Here is a 20,366-nt window from a genome sequence, read left to right as displayed (position 1 = left end):
AAAGTTAAATTACACTAATGACCTCAATTAATTTGAGCCCAATGAATTTGGCCAATTCAATTAAGGCCATAAAAAGTCTAATTTTGCATAAATTAACCCCAATTGCTTTAACCATGAATTGATTAATTCAATTGTGGCCATAACCAAAACAATTAAACAATTAAAAATCAATTTGCAATAATTCCCCTCCTATTGACTAATCAATCTAATTAAATACTAAGTCAGTTCATTAATTTAAATCAATTACGCAAGCACACAGAATTAAAGGTTAGGGGGTAGAATGGTCAATTCTTTCAATTTCTCAAATTCCTTGGATTTAAAGAGAATAAATCATTTGTTAATTGATTTTTTTGACAAATTAACAATTAAGTGAATAATTATTCTAAAATTGTTTTGCCTTTGATTAATCCCTGCAAAATATTTCACAAATGTCATAAAATGCCCATTAATTTCGAAATAATTTATAATGCCATAAAAATCACTTTATTAATTTAAAGGAGTAAAATATTTATCTAAACAACTTTATAAAAATAATTAACCCCGTTTAAGATGCATGGTTTGCTTTATTTATTATTCAAGGACTCTAAGTAAAAATAAATTATGAAAGGTCAAAAATTAGGTGTCAACAAGGGAAGCCCTCGAGAGCCCAACTTCCTCCAAGGTCCCTCCATCATCCAACGTAATTTCTAATGATTATTCTAAGTTAATTTCAATTCCCCAACACCTTATTAACATGGGTAAAGCCTTCAAATCCATAGATATTCAATTGAGACTTTGTTTTGGATGAAAGGACTCTAGAATATGAATTCAAGAGAATTGAACGTTAAAAAGGTAACACCTTCATCCTTTAATTGATTATAGCTTTGTATTGATGATTATAGACTATAAGTACATGGGATATGAGTTGATGGGTTTGATAGAAAAGCATGAACGATTATGGGTTTGGGTTGTTTATTGTTGATTAATGGTGTTGTTTATCTTATGGGTGATAAAGAATGATATTGATTATAGCAATATGAGATTATAGAATCATCTAGGAGCAAGAGAATGGGTTGTTGGGTGTAGAAACACCATTGATGAGAGTTGTGGAGCTTCATGCCCACCAAGTGTTTGATAAAATGCTTAGATGATGAAAACATGAGTATTCTTACTTATATTGACTCCCTTTGATGTATATTGCTCAAGATTAAAGTCGAACGGGGCTACGAACGTGTTAGTATGCTTAAAGGCCGAAATTGAGTTATGTAAAGCTAACTCCCTACGTGTGGGAATGTTTGTGATTCTCCCCATGCCATATTTTTTTACGATTATTAGGAATTGCCTCAGAAATATAGTTAAGCGTTTCATGGAAAGCTTCAGAACTTCTATTCTCTAAACGATATAGTTTCATAATTCGTTCATGATTCTCATAAATGTCGGATATACACAATCAATATAGACTCGTGTTTGATATCCCAAATAGTCTCGGTCATGACAACTTAGTATGCTTATGAACAGTTAATGTATTAAACTCCAAAATCAGTTCATGAATACATGTCTCTGCATAATAATGTTCAATTCCAAAACAATGCATTACGGACTAAGTTCCTTAAAATGAATAGTTAAATTTTAGAACTACAGTATGATTCAATGTCTCGGGATGGTAAGGAAATGCTCAATATCCATGTTAGAGCTACAGTGTGATTCCCAGGTTCAGGTCAAGAATTACAGAGTGATATGCACTTATATTTGGGCTCGAGGCCATAGTCCTCAGGCCACAGTTACACACAATTATATGGGCCCGAGGCCACAATTTATGTATATGTATACTCCTTCGAGGCCACAGACTTGTGCACTTATTTTAGGCTTGAGGCCACAGAATTGTGCACTTACTTTGGGCCTGAGGCTATAGATTATTAACTCAATTAAAACAGATGATTCCATATTTAGAACAGGAAGTACTTATGAATTCTTGTTCAGCATGAAGCTACTTCGGTTTAAAGATATATTACATGTTTTCTAATTTGGTGTTTCCTTTTTCGAGCACCCCATTCTATTTATTCTTTCGATTTACATATCTCGATGCAAATGTAATTAACGTCCCTTTTGCTCCGTGAAATGCATATGATTAAAGGACAATCTCCGTCAAGATTCTCGCATCGGGCCTACTTGCGAGTTCCCTATTTCTCGGGGCGTTATCTATCTTTCCTATTTACTTATTATAGACTCCCAAGAATCTCATCAATTCATTATTAATTAGAATGATTGACTAGAGTAGTAAGACCTTTTTTGACGTTTTGCAGATTATTATGTTAGCCATGTTGGCTACGTCTTCCTACTTTCAGAGTTATCTCAAAGTTCCGCATTATGATTATTTCAGTCAGACCTTTTAATAAGTTCCGCATTATGATTATTTCAGTCAACCCTTTTAAAAGATCAGAATGTGTTAAGTTATCTTTCCGCATTCAGTATGCACCACCTTAATTCAGCCAGTCATGTGGTTTGCTCGGTCACTTGCAGTCAGGCACCGAGTGTCGCGTTATGCCCAGGCCATGTTTCGAGGCCTGACACTTGTTGAGTCTGCTTCTTTTCCTTGTAAAAGGCTTACTAATCTCGATAAATATGGCAAACAATCTTTCATGCTTGACCGTCAAGTCATTACCATAATTCTTCTACAAATCCTCGTTGCTGCAGGATTTGTTTGGAACATGTTCACAAACCTATTTCATCCACCTGGTTTGTCCATCTCTAATCTGCATCTGTATGAGCTAGAACATGTTCATAGACGTGTTCCATTAATCTCTTTCATTATGCATCTGCCTTTGAATTGCTTCTGAGATATTGGCTGGAATATGTTGTCAGACTTGTTTCATATATCCGATAGCTGCGTATTTCAAAATCGGTCAACTCTTCTCTATCTTTCGTTGAGTTTCCGGATCGAGTCATGTGCGTATCCGCTTGATGGAACATGTATTTGGACCATTTTCATTCACCTTGTCCACTCATAATTTCATCTCCTTTTGCTACCTTGTTCAGTTTTTCTATTAAGAGATTCATTCATGCTATACGCTAAACAACTTTGTGGCCAAGTCACCTCATTCTCTTAGTTCAATAATGTCTTGTAATTTCTTTGCTTTGTAAATCATCAAAATTTTACATTGGCAGCAGAACCTATAGAGGATATCCACCGTAGATGAGGTGCAAAACATCAAATGAAGTTGTCGAGTATCAAAATCAGGACCTCTAAATTGAATATTGGCGCGCCTAACCACATCAGCTCCATAGATCTTTGCATCAAGCGTTGTCACTTTAATCAAATTAGAGCTTGTTAGGCCTAGCGACTAAAACCTGCTTATTTTGAGAAGTGTTTTTTTTTAAATGCTTTTCAAGAAAGTACTTTTTATGAGAAACAGTTTGTGTTTCACAAATTCATTTGAAAACTGCTTTTGACTCCTTTTAATAAGCAAGATTTTTTTTTGGCTAATCTTCTTAAAAAGTGCTTTTGGTGTTAAATTAGGAAAAAGGACAAATATCAATTAACCTTTTACTATAAAGGTTATTTTTACAGAGAGAAATTATTTCAAATACCTATTATGAAAGACTTCAATTAAGTTTTATTTTATTTAATTAAATTTTAGAAATACATATTAAAATTTTCAATCAATATAATACATAGATAAATAAAAATTATTAAATATTGATATAATATCAACACGATGATTTAAATATATCAAAAAAACTACAACCAAAATAAAATTCAAAATCATTCCACAAATTAAAATTCAACACAAAGAATTATCAATTAGAAATTAATGGATTCATGAGGGATATACTTGGAAAATATGTATTTATTGTAGAGATATTTTTGTCTTGAAAGAAACAATTTTATGCTGCTGCTTCCGCTTTTTTCAAGAAGCTTTCTGCTTCTCTCAACCACAGAAAAATTGTTTCTTCTTCCACTCAAAAGCAGTTTTACTAATTGGACAAACACCTCAAATATCCCAAAAAAAAAGTGTTTTTCTAAAAATAAAAAAATAAAAAATAAAAGATTTTGGCCTCAAAACCGCTAGGCCAAATAGGCTCTTAGAGGGTTAATACATATTATTTTTTTCGACAAAGCGGTGTCACGTGACCACTTATTTTTCAGAGAACTTCATACCAAACAAACCATTGGATCGGATTTTTGGTGGAAGGATAAAGGTTTGATCCGCTCGCTTTAGATAATTTCCATGGCCAATAAGATGATATCTAGGATGACAGCCACTGAGCCACCTATCCTTCCACAGGGATTATCATTTTCAGTCTAGCTGTCGAAGACTCAATATTAGAAGAAGGAACTGGGAGAGTCAAAAAAGAAATATTTAATATACAATCGAATGTTAATTAAATACTCCTCCATTCATTTTTACTTCTCTACTTTTGATTTTGTACGTCCCTTAAGAATTAATATATAGAATATATATATTATCATTATGCCCATATTGTGCATGGTCTCAATTGACTTGAAAAATGATTTGGAAATGAGTAATAAATGTTAAGGGTTTTTAAAGTTTGTTTTTCTCTTGATATACTAAAGTGAACAAGTAAAAGTAAAAAATTATTTTTAAAATAGAGGACAAGTAAAAGTGAATGGAGAAAATATATAATATTCAAAGTATCAACACTATCATATTGAGCTGCTACTTCATTTTCTTTAACATTCTGATTTAAGCTCTATCAGAAGTGAGCACTACCTCAAATAGTTCAAGACGTTCAAAAGGAGTATAAGGACATCCTAAATGAAGATTTATTTTATTTTACATAAAGTTAGAATAATATCCGACTATAAGGAAGAATAAACTTCAACTGGTACAATCCATACACCAGAGTAGCGAACATATTCACTTAAGCTTCTTACCAAGTCCCAGCAGTTCTGTTACTTCAGCTTGAGAGGGGGGGGGGGGGGGGTTATAGACAACATGCCCTAGCCGCCAGGGGTGTATGTAGCATTATAGGTGGGCGTGTAATGAACTAATATTTTTTGACGTAGAGCATAATTTATGTGTAAAATCTATTAAAATTGCAATATTAGGCTGAACATATCACTTTTAAAATACAATGAATTCAACACTAAAAATAATAAAAGGTTGAACCATAAAGTTTAAATCCTGGATTCGCGCGTCTCTGCTTGCCGCTATACTAAAATAGTCGTAGTCCTAGCCAACTACAATCCTAGACGATGGAATAAGTATTCTTTCTATATGTATATGTTTCTGTATGATATATAAGAGCCCAAAGTTGATCTAGTTAAAGAGAAACGAGAGAGGAGTGAAATAAGGGCATACACAGAACATTTAACACAATTGCCTACTTAATTTTTCCTATCCTGAGACTCTTTAACAAATATTAAAAATTCCTTTCTCTCTCTATTGGGAACCTCTCTCTCTAAGATGTCCCCGATCAGTTAACACTGGGAATGGGGAAAGCAAGGGCTAGTACGAAGGGAAAGGTGACGAAGGAGGTAACACAAACAAGTATGCCTATGAAAAATACGGTGCCACAATCGGGGGATTCAAAGAAACAGAGGAACGTCAACGTACTTCAAGGAATCGTTCCACTAACACTAAATCAAATGACAATGCCAGCACCGAGGCCGGAGAAGAACAATAATGAAGATAAGGGTATCCAATTAGAAGAAGGAAGTCAATCCTAGGCAGATCTGGTAGATGCAGAAATAGCAGAAACGGCAAACAAAGGTACTAACCAAACCCTAGATCCTAAACTTACTTGGACCAACGTTGTAGAATCAGTATCTTCGTGTCAGGGGTATGACTTGAATTCACCAGAACCAATGGTGGGTAACACTAAAATCACTCTGAGCATATCCAAGAGGAGGTTGCGTATTGGAAAAATGCAGTGATATGCTATATGCTAGGGTCGAATCCACCTCAAACAGTAATCGAGGGGTATTTCAGAAGAATTTGGGGTAATTTGGGGATTGACAAAGTGGCTCAAGTGAATAGGGGGTGTTTTCCTGGTAAGGCTTAATGATCCATAAACTAGGGGTCATGTAATTGAAAAAGGTGTACAAATGTTTGATAGAAAACCAATTTTGGTAGAGCCTTGGCGACCAGATATTGTGGTTACAAAAGAATTAATGGATAAAATTCCTGTGTGGATAAGGTTGGTAGGACTAGATGTGAAGTATTAGGGTAAGACTGCACTCACAAAAATTCCTGGACTAGTTGGTAATCTAATAAGAGCTTATAGTGCCAGAACTCTAAAGGAAAGGACGACTTATGCTAGAGTACTAGTTGAAGTACCACTGAACAAGGAGTATCCTACCTCTATCATGTTTGAAAATGAGTATGGAAAAATTGTAGAACAAGAAGTGATGCTTGAGTGGAAACCAATATTGTGCACAAAGTGTAAAATTTTTGGGTATGGTTTGGAGGAATGCAGTAAGCACATTAAAGAAGAAGCAACACATCAGGAAATGCTTAAGAAACTGAGAATGCAGGAAACAAAGGGACAAAAAGAAGCACCAAAAGAGAATGAACAAGAGGCACCAACAACTGAAGAGCCAAGAGTAGAAAAGGCACCAAATGACACTAATGTACCAGGAAAACAGAAGTACCAGGTGAGAAAACAATATAATGCAACAAAACAACAGTACAGATCAGGGATATACAGATATGGAGGAGGGGCTAGGAATGCAACAATACCAAAGGGGAACTCTTTCATGGCACTAGGGAAACTGGGTGAACAGGAGATGGCTACACAAAGGACAAACAAAGCAAGTACTTCTCACCCTGAGGAAGCACTTGTGGAGGATAGACCTAAGTCTGGACAGTATGGGACACCCCCCCCCCCCCTCTCGGTCTAATGGATAAAATAGGATTCTGGAACACCAGAGGGTTGAACAAACTAGATAAACAGAAAGAAATGAATCTGTTTGTGCACAATAATAATACCAGTTTGTTTGGCCTTCTGGAAACTAAGATTAAGAGAGATAAAGCTTATAGAGCCTCTCTTAATCTATGTCAAGGGTGGTCTTACACTACAAATTTGTCAAAACATCCGGGAGGAAGGATAAGGGTATTATGAAAACCGCTAGTCTAGGAGTTGCAGATTGAACTAGTAACTGAACAACTGATACACTGTAGGGTTAATTCTCTGGGAACTGGTCAGAAATTTGCATTGACTTTTGTGTATGGTTTCAATTATCAAGGGTTAAGAGGTAACTTGTAGACAAGTATTGAAGAAATAGCAGTTAGTATAAATGGACCCTAGGCTATAATGGGGGACGTTAACTGTGTTTTAAATAGAGAAGAGAGAATTGAAAGAGCAGTAACAATGGCTGAGATCAAAGATTTCAGAAATTGTGTGCAGAAATGGGACTTGCGGAATTTAAGATCAACAGGTGCTTACTTTACCTGGAACAACAAACAGGGTGCAGAGGACAGAGTATACAGCAGGATTGACAGTGTGATTGTAAATGCAGACTGGTTATCATCACTACCAGCTTCTGCAGTGCATTTTCACAATGAAGGACTTTATGACCATTGCCCTAATATTATTAGTTGGGAGACAAGTGTACAACATGGGAAGAAACCCTTCAGGTACTTTAACATGTGGAGCATGACACCAAACTTTAAAGCGAGAGTAAGGGACAACTGGAGAGAAGAAATTCAATGCACAAAGATATACCAGTTAGTAGGGAAATTACATAGACTCAAATCAGTTCTCAAAGCACTTAATAGCGAAAGATTTAGGGAGGTTGAAGTAAGGGCAGAGAAGGCAAGTGAGGACTTGAAAGCATGTCAACTTAAGCTATAGCAGGATCCTATGAATGGTACATTGATACAAGAGAAAATTGCACTAGCAAAGGAGTGTGAAACATGGAAAGAAGCTAGAGAGAAGTTCTTAAGACAGAAATGTAAGGTGCAATGGCTCAAGCAAAGGGACCAGAATACAAAGTATTTTCACAACATTCTAAAGGCTAGAAAGAATGCTAACAAAGTGTTCTCTATTAGAGATTCTGATGGGATAACCAGAACTGATACAGAGGGCATCAGTAGAGCTTTTACTGAGTTCTGTGCTAAACTATTGGGGACAACCATGGTAGATAGAGAGCATGTATGCACTGATCTAGTAGAGAAAGGTATTGTAGTTTCTGCAGAACACGAAGATAAGTTGCAATAGGAGATAACACAAAAAAAAAATTAAACAAGCTTTGTGGGCCATAGCAGGGAACAAATCACCTGGCCCAGATAGGTATGGCAGCCAGTTTTTCAAAGATAGCTGGACAGTAACAGGGCAAAACTTGACAGAAGCTATAAGGGAAGTTTTCACCACTGGCAGGATGCTCAAGAATGTTAACAATGTTATGCTTACTCTAGTGCCTAAAAGTAACCATGCTGAAATAGTTGGGGATTATAGACCAATTGCCTGCTGTAATACTATTTACAAGGTAATCTCTAAAGTGCTATGTAATAGACTCAAGTTAGTACTGCCAGATATAATAGCTAAAAACCAAAGTGCATTTGTGTCAGGAAGGTCAATTATGCATAATGTACTGATGTGGGAGGACTTAGTCAGGCTATATAATAGGAAAAATGCAACAAAAAGTTTTCTCATAAAGATAGACTTAAAAAAGGCATATTACTCTATAGAACGGGGGTTTGTAGAAGAGATGATGCACGATTTGAACTTCCCTCGTAAATTTATAAAATGGGTGATGATTTTCATAATAACTACTCAGTACGCTATTGGACTAAATAGAGGACTATATGGCACCATAAAGGCACAAAGAGGATTGAGGAAGGGGGACCCTATATCCCCATTGATATTTGTTATATGCATTGGAATATTTCACAAGGCTAATAGCATGGTTGGGAGAACAGGATGGGTTTGGGTATCACACAAAATGTAGAAGTCTCAAGTTGAATCACTTTTGTGTTTGCTGATGATGTATTTTTATTCTACAAAGGGGAAATGTAAGCTGTAATATGGATGTTAAGAGGACTGAAAACATTCTCCAATGCCTCTATACTCACAACAAATGTAGCCAAATCAAATATATATACAGCAAACATGCCTTCTCATGAGATAGATGACATATGTGAACTCACTGGATACAAAAAAGGCAAACTGCCTTTAGATATCTAGGAGTTCCCCTTTCTTCAAAGAAAATATCTGCTATAGACTGTGAAATGCAAGTGGAAAAGTTGAGTGCAAGCATCAAGACATGGGGATCCAGGAATCTATCCTATGCAGGAAGAATACAACTTATAAACTCTATGTTAATGCACATGCATACATATTGGGCCTCAATGTTTATAAACTCTATGTTAATGCACATACATACATATTGGGCCTCAATGTTTATACTTCTCAGGAAAGTAATGAAGAGTATAAATGGCATTTGAAGGAACTTTCTGTGGGGTGGAACTGAGCACACCAACAAGGTCCCATTAGTAGCCTGGGACTTGGTATGCAAACCAAAAAAAGAAAGAGGCTTGGGAACACTTGATGGAGTGACATAGAATGATGCAGTAAATTCAAAGCATGTGTGGAATATAGCAATGAAAGCTGACAATTTATTGGGTGAAGTAGAAAGGACACATCGACTTAAAAGACACACCATGGTGGGAGTATCATCCACCTCAAGATTGTAGTTGGTAGTGGAAGAAAATATATTCAACATGGGATAAAGTGGCAGCAGAGTATGTACAGGGGGATTGGCTTAAACCAGCAGAAAAATATACAATACACAGTGGTAACTACTGGTTGAGAGAAAGTTTAGAGAAGCAGCCATGGTGGAGATGGATATGGAATAGAATGAACATACCCAAGCATATGCATTGCTTGGTTAGCAAACCACTACAGGCTACAAACCAAATATAGACTGTTTAGCCATGGTATTGCTCCGGATGATAAATGCATGATCTATGATATCCATGAAGAGACCATTCAACATCTATTCTTTGAATGTCAATACACTGCTGGATGCTTGAATGAGATACAACAACGGCTAGACCTGAGAATTCAGAATAGAGACATGAAGGGGTTGTGGAAGACAATGGCAAGGCTCACAAGAGTAAGGAGATGCGGAGAGTTTGTTATGGCAGTACTAACTGCGCTGATTTACTTTATCTGGAAGGTGAGAATGAAGCATTGTGGGAAGGAAGAATACTGATGCCAGAGAAGCTGATTGAAACTGTTAAGCAGGAGTGCAAGCTAAAGACTCAAGAAATTTTGCATAGGAGAATAAATGGCCAGGAAAATATGTGGATAGGAAACTTGTATTGGAAGAATAACACACAAAGAGCTTAGCATAGATGGAGAAAGGGGAATAGATAGAACTGAGAGATAGACAGAGTAGATTTTGAATTATTTCTTTTCTCACTACAAAAAAAGGTGCAATTAGCGGAGGTCAAAAGTGCAACTTGCAGAGGTTTATAACCTCCGCTATTTGCTCCCACGGAGGTTCACCAAACCCCTGCAATTAAAGCCGCCACAATCAATTTGTAGCAGCTTACTGCGGGGGTTTGCCCAACCTCCGTGATAGCAAATAGCGGAGGTTATAAACCTCCACGCAAATTGCACTTTCTGCCTATGGTACATGTTGGGTACAAAGGAGGGTACAAACCCCCGGAATTTACTATAATTATTTGGGTTTAAACCCCCACACTTTAAATGTATTCTAGAATAGATATATTTATTACAAAAAAACAACTTTTCAGACTTTTTTTTAATACAAATCTAAATATTTTAACACTACAACCAGAATATCAAAATTGAGAAATATCAACATTCCATTAAAGCATACAAAATACTAAGACAAGTAAATGTCATCAACTGAAATCGTCACAAATCCACTTTAGTCAACTACTCATATTACATGACCACTAGAGGTAGAAAATCTTGAATCCATGGATCCCCTAGCTGCTACTTGCGTCACTCGGCTGCAAAGAATGAGAGATTTGTGAATACATTACCGTAAAGAATGGATAATTAAGAAAAATAGGGATGGTAAAACTTTTTTTCACTGATACAACAAAATTCAGAGCATGGTATTCAATTGGGTTATTGTAGCTGAAATGAAGTAGCTGCTAGCTTAAATCATGCAAATTCAAACCAAAATATGAATTTTGGTATATAACAGTACCACAAATACAGAGAATATGGGAACCAGAAACTAATCCATAATAAAGGACACAAATAAGGATAGTACAAATAATCAGTCACCATATTTTTAAGCAACAAAGACTTTTTCCAGTAGCCCACAAGCAAATAAGCAATGCCATTATATTAGTAGCTATGTGAATCTCCCTAGGTTTGAATTATATCAACTATCAAATCATCGGCTTCATTGCTTATGCAGAATCCATATGAACTTGATTAGAGGTCAATATTGTATCTATATAAACTGGAAAACACAAATACAAAATACTAGTAGTGGAAAATCTGAGTCTCAGCACAAGACGGAGTAGCTATTTTTTTATTAGATGTCCATTAACTGAATTTATAAGTATGCATTAAAATGACTTAATAATACACATTGACTTACAAGATCAAACTGTCCGGTCAAGGACAAGAAAGAGACTGCGATCAAAGAAAAGAATAAACACAACGATATCGTTAATAAGGTTGTTGTCGTAGTTTTCTTCTTCAGGTCCCATTACTGAATTATTTTGAGAAGCATCTAGCCTTAGCACAAATTATTTCATTGATTTCTAATTCCTCTCTTTCATGATCTCAGGCACAATTATATATGTTACTATATTGCTATACACCTATCCAAAAGCTATCATAATTCAAGCTTTAAAGAGCTGAAGGCTTTTTCTGCTTGGTCTCCTTTAAGTCGTTAATTAGTATAATACGTTAAGATCGTGCTAAAACATTGCCTTTTACGTAAGTTAGTCTTTATAAATTAGCTTCTAAACAACTCTTCGTGGCAATACAAACCAAACATGCAATTATCAACACACCTGTTCTGAAATTCTGCCACTTTGATGGAATCACCATCTTATTATGAATGTCTTTTCTAATGGTTTCATAATTCCTACTTCCTGAAATTTTTAGCAATACCATGAATGATAGTACGTGCTACTACCTTACGAGGAATTTAAAAAAAAAAAAAAAAAAAGGAATAGCAGTATGCCCTAAGATCGCAGGATTAAAATGAATTCAGATTCTTAAACATGGGATACAAAACTTAGATTTTCATACTCAAACATACTATTTCTGCACTAAAAGAAACAGATGACTTAAATGCATCTCTTTTATGTCAAAACAGAAGATAAAGAAACAATTGTTGTTTTTTCTAAACAGATGTTAAATTTCTGGTCAACCCTCGGGACACAGCAAAAGTAATTAATAGCAGGAACAAAACTAAAATCAAGCAGAAAACTAAAATCTCATAAGTGGGCAATCAAGCAAATTGTAGGGAAGTGAAGAGCCCAGTAAATCAAGCAGAAAATTAAAATGAGTAAATTGTTTTACCGTTCTAGGAGGTTAACCAAAGATCCCAGCAAACTGTTCCGGTATTGACCCTTCCTTCATTATCATGTAGGCTTTGAGAGTATTCAACAATTTATTGTACTTGTCTTGACATCCGAAAGAAGAACATCCAACATCATTACTTGGAATTCTAATACCACCAACACGAGGTTTTGTTTGTTTAAAATGAGTGCTTGGAGTAGCTCCTAATCCAAAACATCTTACCCTCCCAGAATGCTCTTTTCCTAGCACCTTACCCACAGCATCATTGGGAGAAATTTCAGACTCATCCACAGTACTTTGACTCACTACTAGCTGAATTTTTTCCTAAATAAAACGTACATAATCAGAAAAATTTGGGTCAACAGTGTACCAACATGAAAACATTTATCAAATGCATTAAAGATCTTAAACTAATTACACCTGCAAAGAACATTAGGGTGATTAACCATCACAACCATATACAGATAGTGCAGCTAGCAATTCCCAAGACCTTCAATCAGACCCCAAACAAGAGAGAATTTGTAACTCTTATTCAACTCCAGTTAAACTTTACCATTTTAGGTTTGACATACAACTCTTTAATAACTTGTGATAATGAAATATAAAATGTATCCAACCAGAGAAACACAACAAGCTAGGAGAACAACTCGTTTCTCAATAAACTGGACTTCCTCAAACCACATCAACTCAAAAAGGAAAGCGCTTAGTTAAAATAGAGTTGTTCTTAATGGAAAGTGTCCTAATAATTCTGAAGATAAAAGAACCAAGAGTGAGGTAAGCGTAATTAAGATCAGTCACTAATTACAATATTCATGACTATATTTGTTACTTTAGCTATAATAACATAACTTGAATGACACTCTTTTTGTAGCTAGCAGTTCTTCAGGCTGAATTAAAGAATGAAAGGCGAAAATCGACAGCGAGGAGAAGAAGAAGAGGTCATGAGCGCAACTTACACATATTTATTTTGCCTCCTCGTTTACATATGATCCATCTTTTTTTTTTCTGTGTGTAGCAAGATAGAGTTGTGCTCGTCCGGGCCTTCTCCCCGTCTCAACAAATTATATAGGAAAAATATAAGTAGGAGTAACTTAATTAATATAGAACGAACAGATAAATAACAAGTTCAATTAGTAAAGTAAGATAAACAAGGTAACATCATTTACCATTTCAGCCCTTCTTCTAGAGTTCAGCTTTGAGCCACCAGTGTGGGGAACTGTTTGCTTTCTCCGATTTTCGGCATTTGTTTTACACATTTCTAACAACAAGATGCATTAACGTAAATTAGTAGCGAATAATCATATATTATGCATTTCAATGTGAGTTGTCAGAAAAATACCTAAGTATCGTCTCTCACATGGTAGTTCACAAAAGAAGCCCACTGATCCCGAGCTATACCTTCTGGAACATTATTCATAATCTCATCTTTGGTCTTAAGTGGGTCATTGAACTCATTCCACAAGGCCTGCCTATTTCCAGCCCATTTCTTTTCAATAGAGCGATAAACCTATAACCGTGCAACATCCTCAATTGTCATAAACTCATACTTTGTTATGGCAATAGAAGAAAGGATTGTTACAAAAGTCATTTTCCTTGATTGGTATATTCATAAAATCAAATCTCTACATTTTACGACGTAAACTATCATAAATCACCTGCCACCAGCATTGATAACCATTGAAGGTATAAATAAAATATCAGAATTATGGTTTTAGAAATGTTGACACATAATTGTGAGATTGATAGTACTATAGTAGCAATCAAACAAGTGAATTTCTCCTCCATACATTTAAGAATGCAACAATGACCATATCTCTTCAGAGGGGAGATCATTTCCATCCTAGTCCTTGCCACTGCAGGCACACAACAAATAACATCTGGAAACTTCGGCTGATGAATTATCAGTCTGGATCACTACTCAATAAGGTAAAGTTGCTTAATTGAAAGGATTATTAACACAAACATTTATTTGATAATTTCGTTTGGTCAAAGTCGTGATCGAACTTGCACCACTTATAACAGCTTTGTCAATGCTCAGCATGAATGTGCAATTAGGACCAAGCAAAGCATCATGAATGTGTAACAATGCAATAGTTTCACCCGAAGCCTAGTCCGGAAATACTCTATGATGAAAGAACAATAGAAAAGCATGTGCATCATACATGTTGAGACTATTTTGTCAAACCCTAAGCCCAGAACAAAATCAGTCCAGCTCCTAGCTCATCAACATCCAGCAACTAAGATTCATTCATTTTAGCCAAGCTATAGTTCTCGGATTCAAATTATAGTTACACTTACTCCTATCAATCAGCCCACAATTACTCAAGTCAAGCAGGTGTACAACACTCTAAGCCAGTAATTAAAATAGAGCAAAATTTAACCTAAAATACATGTGAAGAAGAGAACACGTAATACCTAAAATACAATTAATACCTAAAATTGCAAATCGAATAATACCTATGCGAAAAGATGAAGTAAATTGAAGCTTAAAATACGAACATAAAGTCTTTCTAGATTTCAAATTAAATTGCAGTAGAAATGTAAGATCGAAGTAGAATCTAAACATAAAACTAAAATCAAAGTAAATAAAACCTAAAGCTTCGTTTAAAATAGAAGAAAATCGAATCTTCGTTCTAAAATTGAAGTAAAATCGAAGCAGAAAACTAAAAGCGAAATAAATCAAAGTAGAAAACTAAAATCAAAGAAGAAAATCAAAATCAAAGCAGAAAACAAGTTTCAAATTTCGAACAAATTTCAAATCTAAACAGAGAAGAAAAACCTTTTTCCTCTTTTCATCATAATCAACAACGAGAAAACCACATGCAATTCAAAAACACGCAAAATTCACACAAAAATTTCAATTCTGAGAAAATTAAAGTTGAATGAAGCATGAAATTTGAGCTAATCTCTTGAAATTTATGTTAATGTTTTCACATGAGCAACACATACAAAAAAAAAAAGAGGAAAAAAATGAATCAATGCTAAATTCTATACCGATCTACGTAAAATTTCATAAAAAATAAACCTTAAGAAAGAGGAAATTGAAGAAGAAGCAAAAAAAATACACTTACCGGTAAAATGGATGCAATTAGATGAGGGAAATAATTTTCTCTTCTGCTTGAGTGAGAAAGAGAGCGAGAGGTGTGAGAAATATTTTGGGAGTACAAATATTTTGGGTGAAAAAAAGAAGAGGTAAACAAAAAAGCTTCTTATTTTTTTTTTTTTTTTTTTTTTTTTTTTTTTTTTTTTTGTTAAATGCCGAGCTTTTTTTATAAATAAGATGTCCTGACCCATTTCGACATAAGTCGTGCGGGCACTTACCTTTCCCACCTCAGTAAGCGAACCCTCGACCCAACAATAAAGAAAGACATGAATAATACATCAAGCAAGCGGAAAAGAATAATTATGTAAGTCTTACAATTATATATAATAGGAATAGTGCGGAATAAGAAAAATACCCCCAGTGTCTAGTCTAAGTCATACAAAAGCATTTAATGAAAATGTACAAGTCTGGAGTAATAACACATAAAATGTCTATGTTTCTGAATAGGAATAGTAAGACATAAAATAGGAAGAGTCTTCAAGGCAGCGAACGTCTGTGCTCACCCTGGCAACTCACAACAATGTTGATGACGACGATCAGCCACGAGAGATAGAAGCAGACCCGGCTCGATACTCGCATTCATAAAGGAATGCGATGAAAGTGTAGGTCGGTCAAAACAACGATCGGTAGGCATGATCGGCCGACTAAGCATAGCTAACATAATTCATACAATAAAGCAAGATAGGCAAATAAACCGACAAGTATAAGTCAACATAATCGAAGCCAAGTACACGTCATCGCCTAAGCAGAGCATCTAATTCCAAATGTGCCAAGTCTCCAAATATCAAAGTCTGAATCCAACATCACAAGTACAACACCAAAACATCTCAATGTAAGCCATGATGCAATGCAATGCAATAATGTATGGATGCAATATAATGCCATGCAAATGCTGTGTACACATGTGCTCCAGACGGAAATATCGACATCTGGTAGAACAACCCAAGGTGACTCACGAAGTTTAAGTGCCACTCGTCTCGGATCTTTGCCCAACAGACAGACGAGACCCCGGATCTTTGCCCACGAGGGGTTCTCACCAAAAGACCACCCCTAGGGAACCCACGGAGTCCATGCACTCGCTCAATCCACGATTCTGGAACTAACATCGGATATCGGACTCTCACATCACTCTCATTTTAAAACCGAGCCCAACTCATTACAATTTTTCATCAAATACCAACAGTGTCTCAACAGTATATCATGAATAATGAGAATGAGAGTGCGTGCAATGCATGTATCAACATCAATAATCATGCTCAATATCACAAGTACCAACAAAGGGGTACGCCAATAATAAATCAGTGCCACGAGTACACACAGTGGGTACGCCAACAACATCATAATCAAGAAGGAACAATAGATTCCAATATCTATGAGCAACACGTGGCCTCAAGCCAACACAATAGAACAATCAAATCACAACACAACAAGGTGGCTAGCCCCAATCACGCAACAGGGCCCAACCGAAGACAATATCCATCCCAACTTCATACCCGAAGGTTTACATTCTTTATCCAATGATATAATCTAAATATACCCTTCGCTATACGAAGTCTCACCAAGGGTAAGTCATAACCTACCTAGATGCCCGAACAGCAAACACCAACAAATCACTCTTTCGCCTTTCCCTTCCGTTGAGCCTCAAGATCAATAAAGTCTAGGCATGTTCGAAATCTAGATTAGGAATCATGAAGAACGATACTAATATTGCTAGCATTCAATTCATGTCAAATCCAACCTTATAATTCGGGGAAATGGGGCCACAAGGTCAAAACGGGAAATTCGGGAGCAAAATATCGAATTAAGCACTAGATGATCATACCCTAATAACTAATTACTAATTTAGCTCATGGAATCCCCTAATTTCGAATTTGAAGCAAAACCCTCAATTTTGGGTATAAACCCTAACTCCTTGATTCAAAAATTCAAAACTAATAATGGAAGATATATGATTAACAACCTTAGATTCATCAAAATCTAGCATAAACCCCATCAATTTCACCATTAATAAGCCAAGATAGAACATCCATTATCTCCACTTTAATCTTCCATTACTAAGGAATTACTAAGGGAAAGAGGAATCTATGATGATTAGGAACAAGGAATTAGTAAAGGGATTAGCAAGACTTACCACCAAGAGTTTTCTCCAATAATCTTCTAAAACAGTCCCCAATAGCTCAATTATCGAAATGGGAATAAATGATAGCCTAAGGACTTATTTAAAACACACTTAATTAAATAACAGGCTCGTTACCGCCGGGGCCGCAACAGCGCCCAGTAGACCGCTGGGATGGTCTGGGCCAAATTATACTTGGCCGCCCCAGCGGTCACTCCGCTGCAACAGCGGTACCGCTGGGACGGCACTGGTGCCGCCAATGTGGACACCAGGTACCAGAATCCAACTAAATTTTCTAAGTCTGAATCGAAATCCCGAACCACTCCCGAGACCATCTGCTCACAAACCACATACGCTGATCCACATAAAATACGCTACGAACGCATTCGAGGCCTCGGAATTCCCAACAGAGGTCTCGTTGACCGAGTCAACCCTCGATACCTCATTTCTAATTTTCCAACCCAAGTCTCAAAATGCATCCAAGTGCATTGGGAACTAAACAAGGTATACACACAAGTTATAAACAACCATCCGGACCTCTCGAAATCGACGGAATTCCGAAAAAGGTTCGTTTACCCAAAAGTCAACTTTAAATCAACTCTTTTTCGCTTTAAGCCCATATTTACAAAAAGTTGCCGAATCAAATCTAGACACCTCGGGAAGCGTGTCAACGGTTCCCCTCGGGTCAAAAGTGAGCTAATCAATGCTCGGGAAGGGCGAAAATGCCGGAAAGACTATAATGACCAAACGGTTCATTACATAAGATAGCAGAGGCTTTGAACTCCCGCAATTTGATATAATTTAGCAGAGGATAGACTGACCCCTGCTATTAAACCCCTTTTATTTTAAGTTGTTTAAATCTCCAATAAATTATGTATCTAGCGGGGGTTATAAACCTCCGTTAAATTATTATAATTTGGTTTAAATATGGCGCTCTTTTTTTTTTTTTTTTTTTAAGGTTGTGGAGGTTTACAACCCCCGCTAATTACCTAAGTTTGTGGGGGCCTTTTTAACCTCCGTAAATTGATGCAATTAGCGGAGGGTATTAATATCCTCCGTTAAAAAACCTGTGTAGGTTACCTTTTTTTTTTTGTAGTGTTTTATGTGTACTGTTGGATGTACTGGTTACTTGTTGGAAGAGAATAAAAAATAAAAAATAAAAAAATCTTGTTTACCAAAAACAAAAAAAAGAAAAAAAAGTTGATCTAGTTGTGATTTACACAAACGTTATAAAGATAACTTGTAGGACTCCTATAAAGAGGTGTATAAACACACCAACCATGTAACGTGTGAAATCAACCAATAAAGAGTTCAATTTTTATAACTTGTCGTCTATTAAATTTCTTCACGGTGTGAAAAAAAAAAAAGTAGTACATAATTAATTACTCCCTCCGTCTCAAAATATTTGTTGAATTTTTTATTTACACGTCCATTAAGAAAGCATTTATAAGGGTGACATTTTGATTATTTTACCCTTTTAATATATTTCATCCTGTTCTCTCTCCTTAATAAATATTTACTCTATTAATAATGAAACCTCTTAAGTGTTGGTATGTAAACTCACTCAACCCATTGATGTAATTAACACAAGGGTAAAATGGGAAAAAGCTACTTAGTTTTGTCTTGGGTAAATAAAGCGACAATTATTTTGAGACAAATATTTTTAGCAAGGACGACAAATATTTTGAGACAAAGGAAGTAGGTCATTGATATATAATCCACCACATGTATAAGTGTTTGTATTAAGAATAAATTGATGGAAAAGCAGGCAAGTAACCAGTTGAATTGGATCAAATGTATCTTTAACAAATATTTCTATACTGGATAACTTAAATGCTAAAAATAAATAAATAAACAGAAATAGAGTAAAATATTTGAGGTTCCACACAGGTTTATCAGAGCCTGTCGGCACACAGCATGGCAGCTTGTGCTGGTTCACGTTGGTTTATTGAGGACAGACGCATGAAATTAGTTGTTAACTTGGTATATAAATGTATTGGAAAGTACGTACAAATATAATAAAGATTTAGACTTTTTTTTTTTTTATGTGAGGTCCAATTAATGTAAAACATATACTATCACTAATATTTAATAAGAATAAACCTCGTTCGTGATGAACATATCAGATTAACTTTTAAACTCTATAAATTGGTCCTTAATTTCTCATAAGATTAGGGCAAGGAGAAAGAAAACAATTTCGACTAACGATTTCGCTTCGTGATAATATCTTCCACTTCAGATTTATTTCCTCCAACCCAAAATAAGTGTCGCTTTAGCAAATATAAAATTTATCCCAAAATAAGTATCCCTTTAGAAATTCAAGACAAAAATAGTACTCCCTCTATCATGTGACACACACTTAACTTTTTAGTTTGTCTAAAAAAAAAAATGTCACCTTTCTATAATTAGAAACACCTTAACTTTAAAGTTTATCTTTTACACTTAATGAGATGATTTACAACCACATAAATATTCAAGATTTCTTTTAGACTACAAATTTCAAAAGTTTTCTTTCTTTTTTAAACTTTCAGGTCAAGTCGGTGCCACATTATTGGAACGGAGGGAGTAGTTGTTACCAACTATACCCTTATATTAAAAAACTATTTCTTAATAGTACTCATATCACGACCCAACCAGAGGGCCATGACGGGCACCCGGAGCTAACCTACCAAGCACCTT

General features: G+C 35.7%; 1 long non-coding RNA gene across 5 annotated transcripts; it reads right to left on the bottom strand.

The window, feature by feature from the left end:
• Positions 1-10,700: 10,700 nt before the first annotated feature.
• Positions 10,701-15,619, bottom strand: LOC132032555 (uncharacterized). 5 transcript variants are annotated; one of them, XR_009408510.1, is made up of 5 exons: positions 15,540-15,619; positions 13,626-13,937; positions 13,425-13,520; positions 12,469-12,792; positions 10,701-10,928 (listed from the first exon to the last, which is right to left on the bottom strand). It is a non-coding gene; the product is annotated as an uncharacterized LOC132032555 (long non-coding RNA). The 5 variants fall into 5 exon arrangements; XR_009408512.1 differs by lacking the exon at positions 15,540-15,619 and having other exon boundaries at positions 10,718-10,911; positions 13,626-13,737; XR_009408513.1 differs by lacking the exon at positions 15,540-15,619 and having other exon boundaries at positions 10,718-10,928; positions 13,427-13,520; positions 13,626-13,737.
• Positions 15,620-20,366: the final 4,747 nt, after the last annotated feature.

The sequence above is a fragment of the Lycium ferocissimum genome, chromosome 10 (genome assembly GCF_029784015.1).
Source record: "Lycium ferocissimum isolate CSIRO_LF1 chromosome 10, AGI_CSIRO_Lferr_CH_V1, whole genome shotgun sequence".
Lineage (NCBI taxonomy): Eukaryota > Viridiplantae > Streptophyta > Magnoliopsida > Solanales > Solanaceae > Lycium > Lycium ferocissimum.
The sequence above is the reverse complement of the archived record's forward strand: the minus strand, read 5'-3'. Positions and strand labels throughout refer to the sequence as shown.